Source organism: Ambystoma mexicanum, chromosome 5p, assembly GCF_040938575.1.
Source record: "Ambystoma mexicanum isolate Mex_15411 chromosome 5p, UKY_AmexF1_1, whole genome shotgun sequence".
Lineage (NCBI taxonomy): Eukaryota > Metazoa > Chordata > Amphibia > Caudata > Ambystomatidae > Ambystoma > Ambystoma mexicanum.
In genome coordinates, this window is record NC_090930.1 from 1,346,943,300 (window position 1) to 1,346,956,504 (window position 13,205).

Below are 13,205 nucleotides of genomic sequence, written 5' to 3' on the forward strand. Positions count from 1 at the left end.
GGCTATCAGACGGCCTGAAGTTAATAGCAGGATGCATTATATTGGCAGTGGCTATGTTGATTGGAATGAGATTATAGAAAGGAAGAAGAGCTCATACAACGGACGAAATGATGGAGATGGTCGGCATGCACGCCTTACTGCCAGCTGATGATGACAAGTACACAGACATGATCATACAGGAAAGGGAAAGGTTGCACAAACAGATACTGGATAATCACATAGATCCGCCATCAGTGACGGTGGAGAACCCAAGGAGCTATGTTGGAAGATGGGTATATTGCAAACCTGGTGGCGGCTGCGTTTACATGTATTGGTCATTTGAAGATCATGTCAACCACTATGGGCACCTGGCCGAAATAACTAAAGTATGGAGAGTGAAAGGAGATAAGGAAAAGGATGATTTTGTGGTTGACAAGTCAACCAGAGGGGGGACTGAAGTGGGAGAATGGGATAACACCCTCCCCCCAATCTCATCCAGACCATGGCCTAGGGGATCACGGCCCAAACACCCCCCACAAGGAGAGTTCATGTAATTACCAGATGACAAAATACCCTGGTTCAAAAACCTACACATACGAGGACTATGTCCACCAGCAAGCCATGCTCAACCCAACGCCTGCGAAATGGATCAGCTTGACTAAAACAACAGCCATGAGTATTCACATCATTAGAGATGCCATGACGACATAGCCAACAGACAAGAACACACATGCCACCATGCACACTGGTCACTTACACACCAACCCACACAAAGAACATACTCAGTGCTATGACGCAGCGGACTGTCACACCCACAGACATACATCGTTGTTATTTTTCACATAGGCCTTCTACAGCACTGCAGAAATGCAAGACACCTGAAGAGCTCGTGTACATGCTTGCTGACGCTTCTCTCGCCACTCATCTCTATGAGGACACCACCATGTATATCTAACTCTCCCTGTGACACTCTGTCACCCCGCGACCTCCACACTATGGATTATGTACCGCCACCCAGGAACTAGGCCCAAGTAAGCCGCAAGCAAGAGTCCCCAGACAGGAGCCTCGCAAACGAAACCCTCCCAGAGCGAAATACAAGTGCTGACTATGCAGAACGGGGCCCTAACAAGAGCCCACAGCCAAGGCCACGATGTTGCAACCCGCACGCTGCACGCCCAGCGCCATGGTTACACCTGCAGGTGGCAAGCCCTCAGAGACAGAATACAAAATCTAATGCTCATAATTCTGCTCCAGCTACAGTCTCCCCACATGTGACCAAACCAAACTGACAAGATGCCAAGCTTACGAAACGAGAAGCCGCCAGGGTCCCACGTCTGGGACACAGGTTGCAACAACAAAGCGGCAAAGATGGACACCTACAGCGATGGGAAAGACCTGCTCACCAGCCCATAAGCAGACTTGTCCATTGTCCGCACTAACACATAGTTGCACATTGTTGCTAATGTCAGGTACACCGCGGGCTGGGAACAGCGATGGTCCCAGGCTTTGGGACTCACGGGGGGAACCAATCAGAATACAGGGGGCTTATTACTGACGCCATTACTCCTAGCCAATCACCAAGGGTCCCCTTGTAACAATTCCAAAGTAGCAACTGTTAGGGACAGCCCAAGTATACCACCTGACCTGTCCTCCACCACTAATATCGCTCCCTATACGGGACATATACTAACCCTACCACTCGGGGAACCAATCCGAAGTGGCAATAGGTTTTGTGATGATTTTTCCCAGGTGACGCAAGTAGCACGTCATACTGCTGTAAAAAGGGCCTGCGAGCCCCACTAACGATGAGAGCTTCTCCGGATGCATACGGACTAAAAGTATCCCTGAAGTTACTCTAGTAAACAGCAGTCATTGCCTTGCTCCTTGTGTGTGTGTGTCATACTCCTTCTGGGACGTGGGAGGAGTTGGGGCCTCCCCAGCCCAGAGGCCCGCGGATGGCTCTGCCGGCCCCCGGGATAATCACCCCGACATTGTGACAGGGTGTCCTTTGCCATGGGTTCCGTTGGTTCTCGCACTGACCCAAATAACTCTGCTATTAATAATTTCCAGGCCATCAGGGTCTCTGTCTCCTCCCCCCGCAGCACTGCTTGATTCTTGCCATACCATGGTTTCTGCCTCAGCCCATTTCTGCAAATCCTTCCACCATACCTCTAGTTGTGGTCTAAAGCATGTCTTCCACCCCATAGCAATTCTCCTCTTTGCTAGCACATATGCCAGGTCCTTTAGTTTGCTCACGTGCTTGAGTTTATGTGGTCTAGTGAAACCCCCCAATAAGCAGGCCCACACTGTATCAACTACAATCTTAATAACTCTTTCTGCTAGTCTGTGTGCCACTTCGCTCCAAAAACGCTCAATGACCAGGCATGACCAAAACATATGTACCATACCAGCATTCTCTTCATCACATTTGGGGCATGCTTGCCGTCCCATGTTTTTAAACCTAGCTATCTTCTGGGGCGTCAAATACGTCCTATGCGTAATATAAGTTGAATCTGCTTTAGTCTTGCATTCCTCTACACCTTCTTATGGTACCCTTGGGCTCGGTCCCACATCCCATCATCCATCGGGGCTCCCACTTCCGCCTCCCAGTCTTGTCTCAGTTGTACTACCTCCTTTCCTACTTTGGACATCATCATCTCGTATATTCTGGATATCTCATGTCCCCCCTCTGCTATGTCATAGATTGTATCTATGGTAACATCTGGTTCTTCCTCCAGTACCACTTTGGGCCATGTACTCTTGATTCTCTGCACCATTCTATGATACGTGATATACTGGCCTATATGTAACACCGTTTCCCCCCTCAACGCCTCAAAATCTATTATAGTCCCTTCTTGCCAAACATCACCCATTGATGCTATCCCAACCGGTTCCCAGTGGTTCCTGATTGTCATCCTTAGTTGCTTCTCTTCCCTCGCCAGTGCTACTAATGGTACCTGTGGGGAACACGGGGATTGGCTCTCCATCATCCGGCAAGCCCTGCATCACATCTTCCACCCGAGTATCATCATCTTGGGGCACCCTTCCATTACTGCCTTGGGAAGCCACATGATCTCCCTTAAATAGAATGGGGCACAATCTTGTCTAAACAGCCTGGACTCAGAGGACACCTCCTCTGAGAGCCATATAGCCACATATTGCAACTGGCTTGCTATGTAATAAACTTCGTAATTCAGCAGTTTTATTCCCCCTCTCTCATAGAAATTCTGTAGCTTCCAGAGGGCCACTCTATTCCGTGTGCCATGCCAAAGGAAATCCCTACACATACTGTCCAATCTAACAAAGAACTATTTGGGTATCAAGTGCGGTATATTCCCAAAGTAGTGCAGAAGCCTAGGTAGAACCACCATCTTCAACATTGCCCCCCGTCCCAACATTGCTAAAGCAGCTTCACCCAAAACCTCATGCAATTTTCAATTTTTTTAATGGCAACCTCTGTATTGCGCTTATGCTCCTCTTCTACCGTGTGGTATATATCTATCCCTAAATAACGAAATGTGCTAACCTCCCATGGTATCTGTAACACCGGTAGCCGTTTCAACGGGAGCCCTTTATATCCACCCAATGGGAACATGCTAGATTTCTGAGGGTTCACCGCTATACCAGACAGCCCTGCATATCTTTCCATCACTTCCAAGATGTATTGGAGGTTCTCCTCTGGGTGTCGCAAGTACAACAGCATGTCATCCGCATATAGGGAGATTAGATGTCGTTCCCCTCCCACAGCAATACCTATCGTATCATATTGTTGCCTCAAATATATCGCTAGGGGTTCCAGGGCTAATATATAGAGCATAGGGGACCATGGACATCCTTGTCTGGTACCCCTGCGCAGTTGCTATCTTTCAGATATCACTGCTCCTGTTTTAACTCTGGCCAACGGTTCACTATATAACATTTTCGCCCACTGTAAATATCCAGGCCCCATTCCATAGCCCGCCAAGGCCGCCAACAACCATGGCCATTTGACCGAGTCGAAGGCCTTTATTGCGTCTAATGATACGATTGTCAATTCACTGTTATTCTCGTTCCCATGCTCAATAACTCGATGGAGTCGTCTGAGGTTATTAGATATGTTCCTGTTTGGGACATAGCCCGTCTGGTCAGGATGTATTAATGTGCCAATAACCCTCCTCAATCTGCTTGCCAAGACGGCCGTCAGTATTTTTCTATCTTGATTTAGCATTGATAGGGGCCTATACGAACCACAGCCATGCACAGGTTTATTAGGTTTAGGAAGCGGTATTATAATCGCTTCTCTGAGTGACTCTGGCAGTCTGCCCAGCTCATATGCCTCATTCAACATTTCTAAAAGGGGAGGTAGCACCTCTCCTTTAAATATTTTATAGAATTCACTTGGGCGTCCATCAGCCCCCGGAGTCTTGCTGGTGGGCAACTGTCTTACCACCTCTTCTAACTCTTCTAAAGTGATCGATGCATCCAGCTCCTCTCTTTCCTCAGCACTGATCTGTGGCAATCCTATATCCTCCAATGTTTCTACTATCTTCGTGTAATTACTCTCCTCATCATCTCCATATAGTAGCCTGTAATAGTCTGCAAACTCCTGGTTAACTCCTTCTTGGGTATCGACTACACTTCCATCTTCCCTCGTTTTTGTTCTGATCGTGGGTCTGGGGGTTTCACTATTTTTTTTTAACTTTGTTTATTTTAAATCAAGGCAGGATGGTAAATACACATATCACAACATATTACAAGCAATGCTTTTTCAGGTTTTTGATCCCCAGTCCTCATTCCCCCCACCAGGCTTCCTCTCTCCCACCTCCCTCCGGCCTCTCCACCCCTCAGGTTTGGAGGCGGAAATTTCCCTCCTGGGTTATCCAGTTCGCGCCTTAGCGTCTATGTGTCTTCCTCAGGGTTCTCTTGGTGTTTCAGAATCCATCGGGCCCTGGTCGGTTTATAGGTCTTGGCGGGGAAGCGCTGGTCGTATTCCAGCACTGGGCTCCAAACATTCTGGAAGCGATGGAGCGTTCCCGCCTGTGCTGCCGTCACCTTCTCCGCTATCAGGATGTCCCAGAGTTTAGAACACCATTGGGCTATGTGAGGGCCTTCTGGGGATTTCCAGGCCCTGGCCAACACCGTTTTCCCTGCCAGAAGGCAGTGTGTCAATAGCTTAGACCTGGTCCCGGAGCGCGGGTAGATCGCGGGGATCGGAGCTCCCAGCAAAACTGGTTCAGGTTCCAGGGGAATCGCCGTTCCCGTAATTTGTGTGATGGTCTCCAGGCATGTCCTCCAGAACTGTCGTATCTTTGGGCAAGCCCACCACATTTGGAAGAAGGAGCCTGGGTGGCCACATCCTCTCCAGCAGGCGTGATCTACTTGTGGGTTCATGTGGTGAAGTCGAAGGGGCGGGTAATACCACCGGAGGAGCACCTTGTACGCACATTCCCTATTGGTAACGCAGGTGGAAGAGGTATGTGTTCTGGTCCATATGTCCACCCAGGTTTGGTCCTCGACCGGATGACCTAAGTCCGCCTCCCATTGAGCCATACAGCGGGTCTTTGTGGACAGGAAGTCCCTTAAGAAGCGCCTATATAGGGTGGATACCCTGCCCCGGGTTGGAAGGTCCCCCAGTGTCAGTTCCAGGGCGGTGGGCGGGCGTGTTGCTGCCTGCAGAGTTTGGGGGTGTGAGCACCAGTGGCATAGCTGGATATAAGTAAATCTATCCCTTTCCTGGAGTTGGAACTTCTCCTTACATTGGGCGAAGGTGAGGGGTGTCCCTCCCATATATAGCTGGTCTATGGTCTCCAGCCCGCCCTTTATCCAGTTCCGAAAATTGCGGGGGTCCGCTGCGAGTGAGAAGGATGGGTTATGGAAGACCGGGGAGCGTGGGCTCAGTCCTCTTGGCACTCCCTTTTGCTTTAGTGCCCAGTCCCAGGAGTTAAGGGTGTGTTTAGTTGATAGAAGGAGGTCTCCCCAGTGTGTTCTGAGGGGGGGCGGGATGTGTGGCAGAAATCTCAAGGGTAGGGGTACTTGTGATTGTTCCAGCTCTACCCATCTGGGGCGGTTTGTTATAGTTTGCCATGCCTGAATCTGTGCTAGTTGTGCTGCCACACTATAGACCCGCAAGTCCGGAACCCCCAGACCTCCTAGCTTGGAGCCTCCAGCATCGTTTTGAGAGGGATTCTCGCTCTCTTACCTTTAAAGATGAATTTCAGCATTTTCCTTTGGATGTCCCTGAGGGTTGGTGCGGGAATCGCTACTGGGAGGGAGGCGCAGGCGTACAGGAACCTCGGCAGTAGGTTCATCTTGCATGCTGTGATGCGCCCCAGCAGTGAGATCTCTTGGGTCTTCCATCGTTTCAAGTTGCCTTCCAGTTCTTTTAGTAGCCGGGGGAAGTTGGCTTTGTATATGTCTCTTGGGTTAGCCGGGATGTGGCCCCCCAGGTAGGGGATGGCCTTCTTCACCCATGTCATCGGGCACATCGCAGTCAGTGGCTCCCGTTCTGCTGGGGTGAGCCCAATGCCCAAGGCCGAGGATTTGTCGAACTTTATAGTGAAGCCTGAGACCTCACCATAGGTGGTAAGTTCTCGTATCGCCTGTTTCAATGATGATTGGGCTTCTGAGATAGAGAGTAGGACATTGTCCGCGTATAGGGCGATTTTGTGTTGCGAGGGGCCGTTCTGCAGCCCTTTCATTTGGTCGTTTCCCCTAATCCTTTGGGCCAAAGGCTCCATGGTGAGTGCGAAGAGTAAGGGCGACAGCGGGCAGCCCTGCCGGGTTCCGCATGACAGGGGGATCGGAGCTGAGCTGTGTCCATTGATTCTTAGACTCGTACTTGGGCTCTTATAGTTGGCTAGAACCATCGTCTGAAAAGTTGACCCGAAGCCGAGGGCCTCTAGGGTGAGTTTCATAAAGGGCCAATCTACTCGATCAAATGGCTTGGCTGCGTCCAGAGCCACTAAGACCAGGTTTTTGGGAGTTCCGGGAGGCAAGGTCCACCAGGTTCAAGGTTCTCCGTATGTTGTCACCAGCTGACCGATGAAGGATGAAGCCTGCTTGGTCGGGGTGGATGATCTTCGGGAGGACGCGGTTCAGGCGGTTTGCCAGGATTTTTGAGTATATATTTGCATCAATGTTTAAGAGTGCAATTGGTCTGTAAGAGGTTAGACTCCTTGGGTCCTTTCCTGGTTTGGGCAGGAGGATGGTGGTTGATTCCTGCATCGATGGGGTGACAGAGCCTGTTTCTCTAAAGGAGTTGAACAGGGTCACCAGATGGGGGGTCAGTTGTGACCTGAATAGTTTATAGAACCTGGTCGAAAAGCCGTCTGGACCTGGTGCTCGTGTTTTAAGCGACTTAATGGCCTCCTCGACCTCCTCCCCTGTAATGGGCTCCTCCAATTCGTCTCTCGTTGTGTTGGCGAGACAGGGTACCGCTGCCCTCTGCAGATATTCCACCTGTTGCGGTAGGTTCCGAGGGGTTGCCTTCATGATTTGGGTCAGGTAGTCTGTCGCGAGCTGTCGTTTTTCGAGCTCCGAGTACCGTGTGACCCCCTCAAGATCACGCAGACCTGCAATCGTATTGACAGGTCTCCGTTTGGCTAGTTTGGCCACCAGGAACCTGTTCGCCTTGTTGCCCTTCACGTAGTATGATTGTTTGGCTTTTGCCATCAGTAGGGCGGTTTGTTCCGCGTAGTGGGCTTCAAGCTTTTTCCTCGCTGTTCGCATGATCCGTTGCGTCTTAGGGGACCAGCCTTTTTCCTTGTGGATTGCCTCAGCCTCTCTTAGCTCGTCCTCTAGAGCTATCCGGGTCTGGCGTCTGTTCCGGTGGTAGGCCGCTCCTTGGGCAATTAGAGAGCCCCTGATTACTGCCTTCATGGCGTCCCAGTTATTCGCTAGTGAAGTGTCCGAGGCTGGGTTTTCATCAAAGAAGTTTTTTGTTCCCGTCGCGATCTTGTCTCTCGTAGCCATGTCATTGAGAATCGGGTCATATAGGGACCATTTGCGTGGATTATTGAGGTTGGGGTCCTGAACCCGGAGTTCCAGCAACACTGGAGCGTGGTCGGACATGGCTCTCGAGCCAATGGAGACCTCTTTGACTGAGGGGAAGGTGTGCGGGGAGATCAGGAACAGGTCGATCCTTGAGAAGGTGTGGTGTACGAAAGAGTAGTCTCTTTCGTCGGGGTGAAACACCCGCCATGAGTCTATTATCTCCAAAGACCTGAACAGCCGGAGGAGGCTAAGTGCTTGGGCGAAATCGCTTGGAGTCGGGGGGTGTGACCGGTCTTTAGTGGGGTCGGGAACCCCATTGAAGTCCCCTCCGATAATTGTTTGACCCTCCACAAAACTAGCGAGAGTCGAGCCCAAGAAGTCGTAGAAGTGTGATTGTCCAGTGTTAGGGGCATACACCGAGATGAAGGTGTATAGGTCTCCCAGCAGGAGGCATTTGACTGCTGTGTATCGGCCTTCCGGGCATGTTTTGTTTCCAGGATTTGCGGGTTCAAGTCTTTTCTAAAGAGGATCGCCGTGCCTCCCTTTTTGCTTGGGCCGGAGGCAAAAAATTGAAGCAGGAATAATCGAGAGCGAAGCTGGATCACGTCTGCCGGCAGCAAGTGGGTCTCTTGGAGCATAGCTATCGCTGAGTCTTCGTACTGGAGCTTTAATAAGATTGCTTTCGTTTGTTAGGGGAATTCAGTCCATTAACATTTAGGGAGAGGATTCGCAGAACTTGGTGGTCCGGTGGTCTCCCACTCCCTATGTCTTGGGTTGGGGGGGGTTTGAGTCGGTGGTTCAGCTGCCATGTTTGTCGTGAAATCTTGTGGTACCATCCTGCGCTTGAGGTTTTAACGCGGAACCCCAACGGGGGGCCGCAACTTTAACTGGTGGGTAGACCGACATTGTAAGTACGGGCGTACCCTTGGCCAACGGGGCCGGTTGTCCCATCGTGTATCAAGTACTGTGGGTTTCCAAGGAACGAAAGTTGGAAAGTGTCCTTGGAGTGGGTATGAACCGTGGGTATGGTCCGCCGTCTCCGCCCTCAAGGCACATCAGACTAAGCGTTATTTGGCAGATCCGAGTTCAGATCGGGTCAGAGGAGACCAAGGAAAGATGCTGTTGAAACCTGGGTGAGCGAGGCGCCATTGTTCATCTCTTTCTGTTGGTCCGCTGGGTTGATGACCATGGCGTACGTTTAGGTTTTGGGGAGGGAAGCGACCCAGAGTCCTCAGCTCCATCCGGGTTTGGTGTAGAGAGTTCCTGGGGCGAGGTCGGATCCATGATTCTCTCCGCATCCCCCAAGTGACTGATCCGGCGTAGGGTGCCTTTATATGTGAATTGTAGAGCCGCTGGAAACAGCCATCTATAGCGGACTTGCTGCTCCTGGAGGAACAGTGCCAGGGGTCGGAGCGCTCTTCTTTTCTGAAGGGTGAGTGGTGAGAGGTTCTGGTAAATTTGAAGTGGCGTGCTCTGAAAAGTAATTTCCTCCCCTTGGCGGCTAATCGCCGAAATCGCTTCCTTGGTTGTAAAGAAGTGGACCCTAGTAATAACATCTGGGGGGGGGTCCGAGACTGCCCCTCGGCGCGGGCGGAGTCTGCGGGTCCGGTCTAGCAAGAGCTGAGATTTATCCAGGTCCGGGAGGAGGGCCTCGAAGAAGCTTCCCACGTAGTCCGCTAGCTTGTTGTCGGGGACGGAGGTTGGGACCCCCCGAATGCAAAGATTGTTGCGGCGCGCCCTATTTTCAAGGTCCTCATGTTTAAACTCCAGGATCTCGCATTTCTGATGCAGGGAGTCAATGGCTCTTTGCATTTCCCCTAGAATGGTAGTGTGGTCCCGAGAGTGGTCTTCGATTTCTCCGAGCCTCTGTTCGACCTCTGTAACCCTTTGGTCTGTCTGTTCGATTTTGGTGGTGAGTTCTGAGATGCATGAGCGAAACTGCGACTTGATGTCCGCCATGAAGGCTATCAGGTCCCCTTTGGTAGCGAGGGCTCCCCCGTCCTCCTGTTGTTTCTGTGGGGTGAGCTTGGGGGGCTCTTGTTTCTTGCTTTTATCTATTGCCGTGAGCATGGTGGAGATATCTGCGCCCTTGCCAACCTTCGCTTGCCTGGACATGATGATCGTGTTTGGCGGACTTGGCTGGAAGAGTTGCGGCGGGACCAAAGCTGTGGGAGACGGCACTCAGCCCCCTCTAGGTCCGCAGAGTTTAGTGCGTTGTAGGGGTGGGAGGTCGAGTGTTTTCGGCGCCCAGGAGAGTTCAAGCATGGGAGTGCGAGTGAGAAATCGGTGGAGTAGCCGTGATTCCGCAGTGGTCTGGGTCTCTAGCTGGATGAGTGGGCCGGGGCGCCCCAGGAAGTACTAGTGCATGGAGGATCTCAGAGGGTATGGCCCGCGAGGTCGAGGCTTCTCTAGGTGGCTCTCAGGGCTTATCTCGTGGCCTCTGTATTTCTGGCCGTATGCAGCCCCTGATGAAGTTCTCACATGTTCTCCGGGCAACCCCTATACGATCCGGCTGGATCCGTGTTGGCGGGTCCGTCCGCTACTCTTCTTCGGTCCCCCAGAACCCTGTCACCATCGGGTTCGTAGTATGTTGTTGAGTTCCGGCGCGGCCGCCATCTTGGTTTCTTCGAATGGTGACGGGGGAGCGATACGGACGCTAAGTTCTAGGAGAACGCTCCTGCGTTCGGAGGTCATCGTGGGCCAGGTTGTGCCTCATCGGTTCCGATCGCTGTAGGTGGCATTGGCGACTCGGATACTCGATCAGAACCGCTTGAATTTGACGGCGGCGGCGGACATCCCACGGGCGGCCTCAAGGGAGCGACCACATCGATGGCGCTCCAAGCCACGCCCCCCGGGGGTTTCACTCTTATATAGCCATGCCAAGATCCTTCCTGGTTTATCCCCTCCCGCATGCTGTCTCTCTATATACGTTTTATAGTTAAGGTTACACAGTCTTTCCCAGTGCCCAGCACATTTCTGCTGATGGCCGAGTATCAATTCGGCGTCTTCCTTATTTCCCACTTCAGTGCCCTTTCCAATTCTCCCTCTGTTTCCCGCAGGTCAGCCAGGATCCCTCCCTGCAATCCTTTGGATTTTGCTATGGCTACCCCTCTCATCACAACTTTAAAGGCTTCCCACAACGTGCCTGCCGAGTCCACGCTACCAGTATTCGTCTCAAAGTAGTTCACGATCTCTTCGCTCATATTCTCCCTAAAAAGGGGTCTTTAAGCGCCTCTGCTCTGAGGCACCATGTCGGAATCCTCACTCTCGGGGTCGATATTGCCATCCGAGGATCAGAGGCGAGTAGTCTGAGAGGACCCTCGCTTTATATTCCGCTTGCGTGATTTCAGTCATTATCTCTTGTGTGACAAAGACATAGTCCAACCTTGTGTGTAATTGCTGCGGGGCAGAGTAATGCGAATATTGCCTCTCTTGGGGGTGTCGCGACCTCCACACATCTGCAAACCAAATGTCATCCAACAATGTCTGCAGTGCTCTAGCGGCTGGGGCGGGTCTATCCATTTTCCCATCTGATCTATCAACCTTAGGGTTTAGTACACAATTGAAGTCTCCCTCCCAGATCACCGCGCTCCCCACACACATGCTAAGGTTGTTACATAGGGTTCTAAAATATGCAGCTGTGTTTTGATTCGGGGCATACGTATTTGCAATGCTTATCTCCCTATTTTCCACCAATCCCCTCATCATGACCATCCTGCCGTCCGACTCAACTATCGTCTGTAACAGCTGAAACGGGACATGTGGTGCCACCCAGATAATAACTCCGCTGGCATAAGCTGAATAAGACGAGCCCACCATCTTCCCCTTCCATTTCTTCCCAATCATCTCCATCTTATCTTGCGTCAGGTGCATCTTGTCATGATCTCTGCTTCCAAAAGGTCAGGGTTTTCCCAACTCCCTTGGAAGCAGATCCATAACCCAGGTTCCGAGTGCCAACCAGTCCCAATTGGGACCTTTTGGACCCAGTCCTGGCGCCAGTGGCACCAGGCTCATAAATATGCCCAGTCCCAGCGCTGGAAGCGCCGGGCTCATAATGCTTGGGTGGACTTACCTACAGCAGACCATGCTGCTTACTTGCCTGCCAGTTGAGCCTCTGATCCTCTTCTGTTTGGAACTACTTTTCCTGTTGGGTGGGGCAGGAGCCACTCCCTAGGTTCAGAACACTGGAAGTCTTCTGGAAAGCAGGAACTCTTTTCTTACCTAGGCGTGGCTGTGGAAGGAGACACCTAAGCACTACAGGAGGCTATTTAAACCACACCCGATGGATGAATCTTGCTTTGCGTTATTCTGCATCCTCTGCAGCAGAACGCTCATCGTGTCTTCTGCATCTGATCCTGGGCCTAAGGAAAAAGGCTTACCATCCTGAATCCAATCTTCAGCAACACCTATAAAGACAAGAAAGAACAGGTTAGCATTACGGTCTTCAGTGACAGCTCTTCACTAACGTGGTCCATCGGCTGTCACCAACGCCTCGCGCTGCATTCCGACATCTGCAAGACAAAGGCTTACCTACTCTTCGTGCGCTCCGGAGGTCTTCACACTGCATTCCGGCATCTGAAAGACAAAAGCTTACCAACTCTTCGCACGCTCCGGAGGCCTTCGGCGCTGCATCCCGCATCTGAAAGACAAAACAAGGTGCGTTTAAAGACATTGGGGAACTTTAATACTCACGTGCCATTACTCCTTTCCACATCTAACCCAGTGGGTATTCCGGCACCCTGCAGCCGCTCCGAACTTGTACCTGCAAAATAAAAAGACAGTTAGAGCGCATCGTGAAGCAGGCAACAAGCGCTTACTTACGTGCTTCCAGGCGCTTCTATTCATCACACGGGCTCCATCTTCAACTCACTTCAGCCCGTCATCCACCATCGCCGGAACCCTGCAAAACAAGAGACATCATTACTAAAGACTTTAAAGACATTAGAAGTACTCGAAACTTACCGTTCGTGCAGTAAACGACGGACAGCAGTCCTCTGAAGTCAAGAGGCCTGCTCCCCTTATCCAGTGAAGAAACTGGTTACAGCACCCTGCCCCGAGGCAGATGGAGAGCACAGCGTTCACTTACCTAAGGTGAGAGCGTTAACCTTCGGGGTTCTACAGGAGAAGAGAAAGGGAAGAAGAGAGAGACATTTAATAACCCAGTTCATTAATCCCATATTTTCTATCTGCAGACATCTTACCCTTCGAGTCAGACATACAGTGCACAGAGGTCCAGCCCAAAGAGCCAGCCGTGT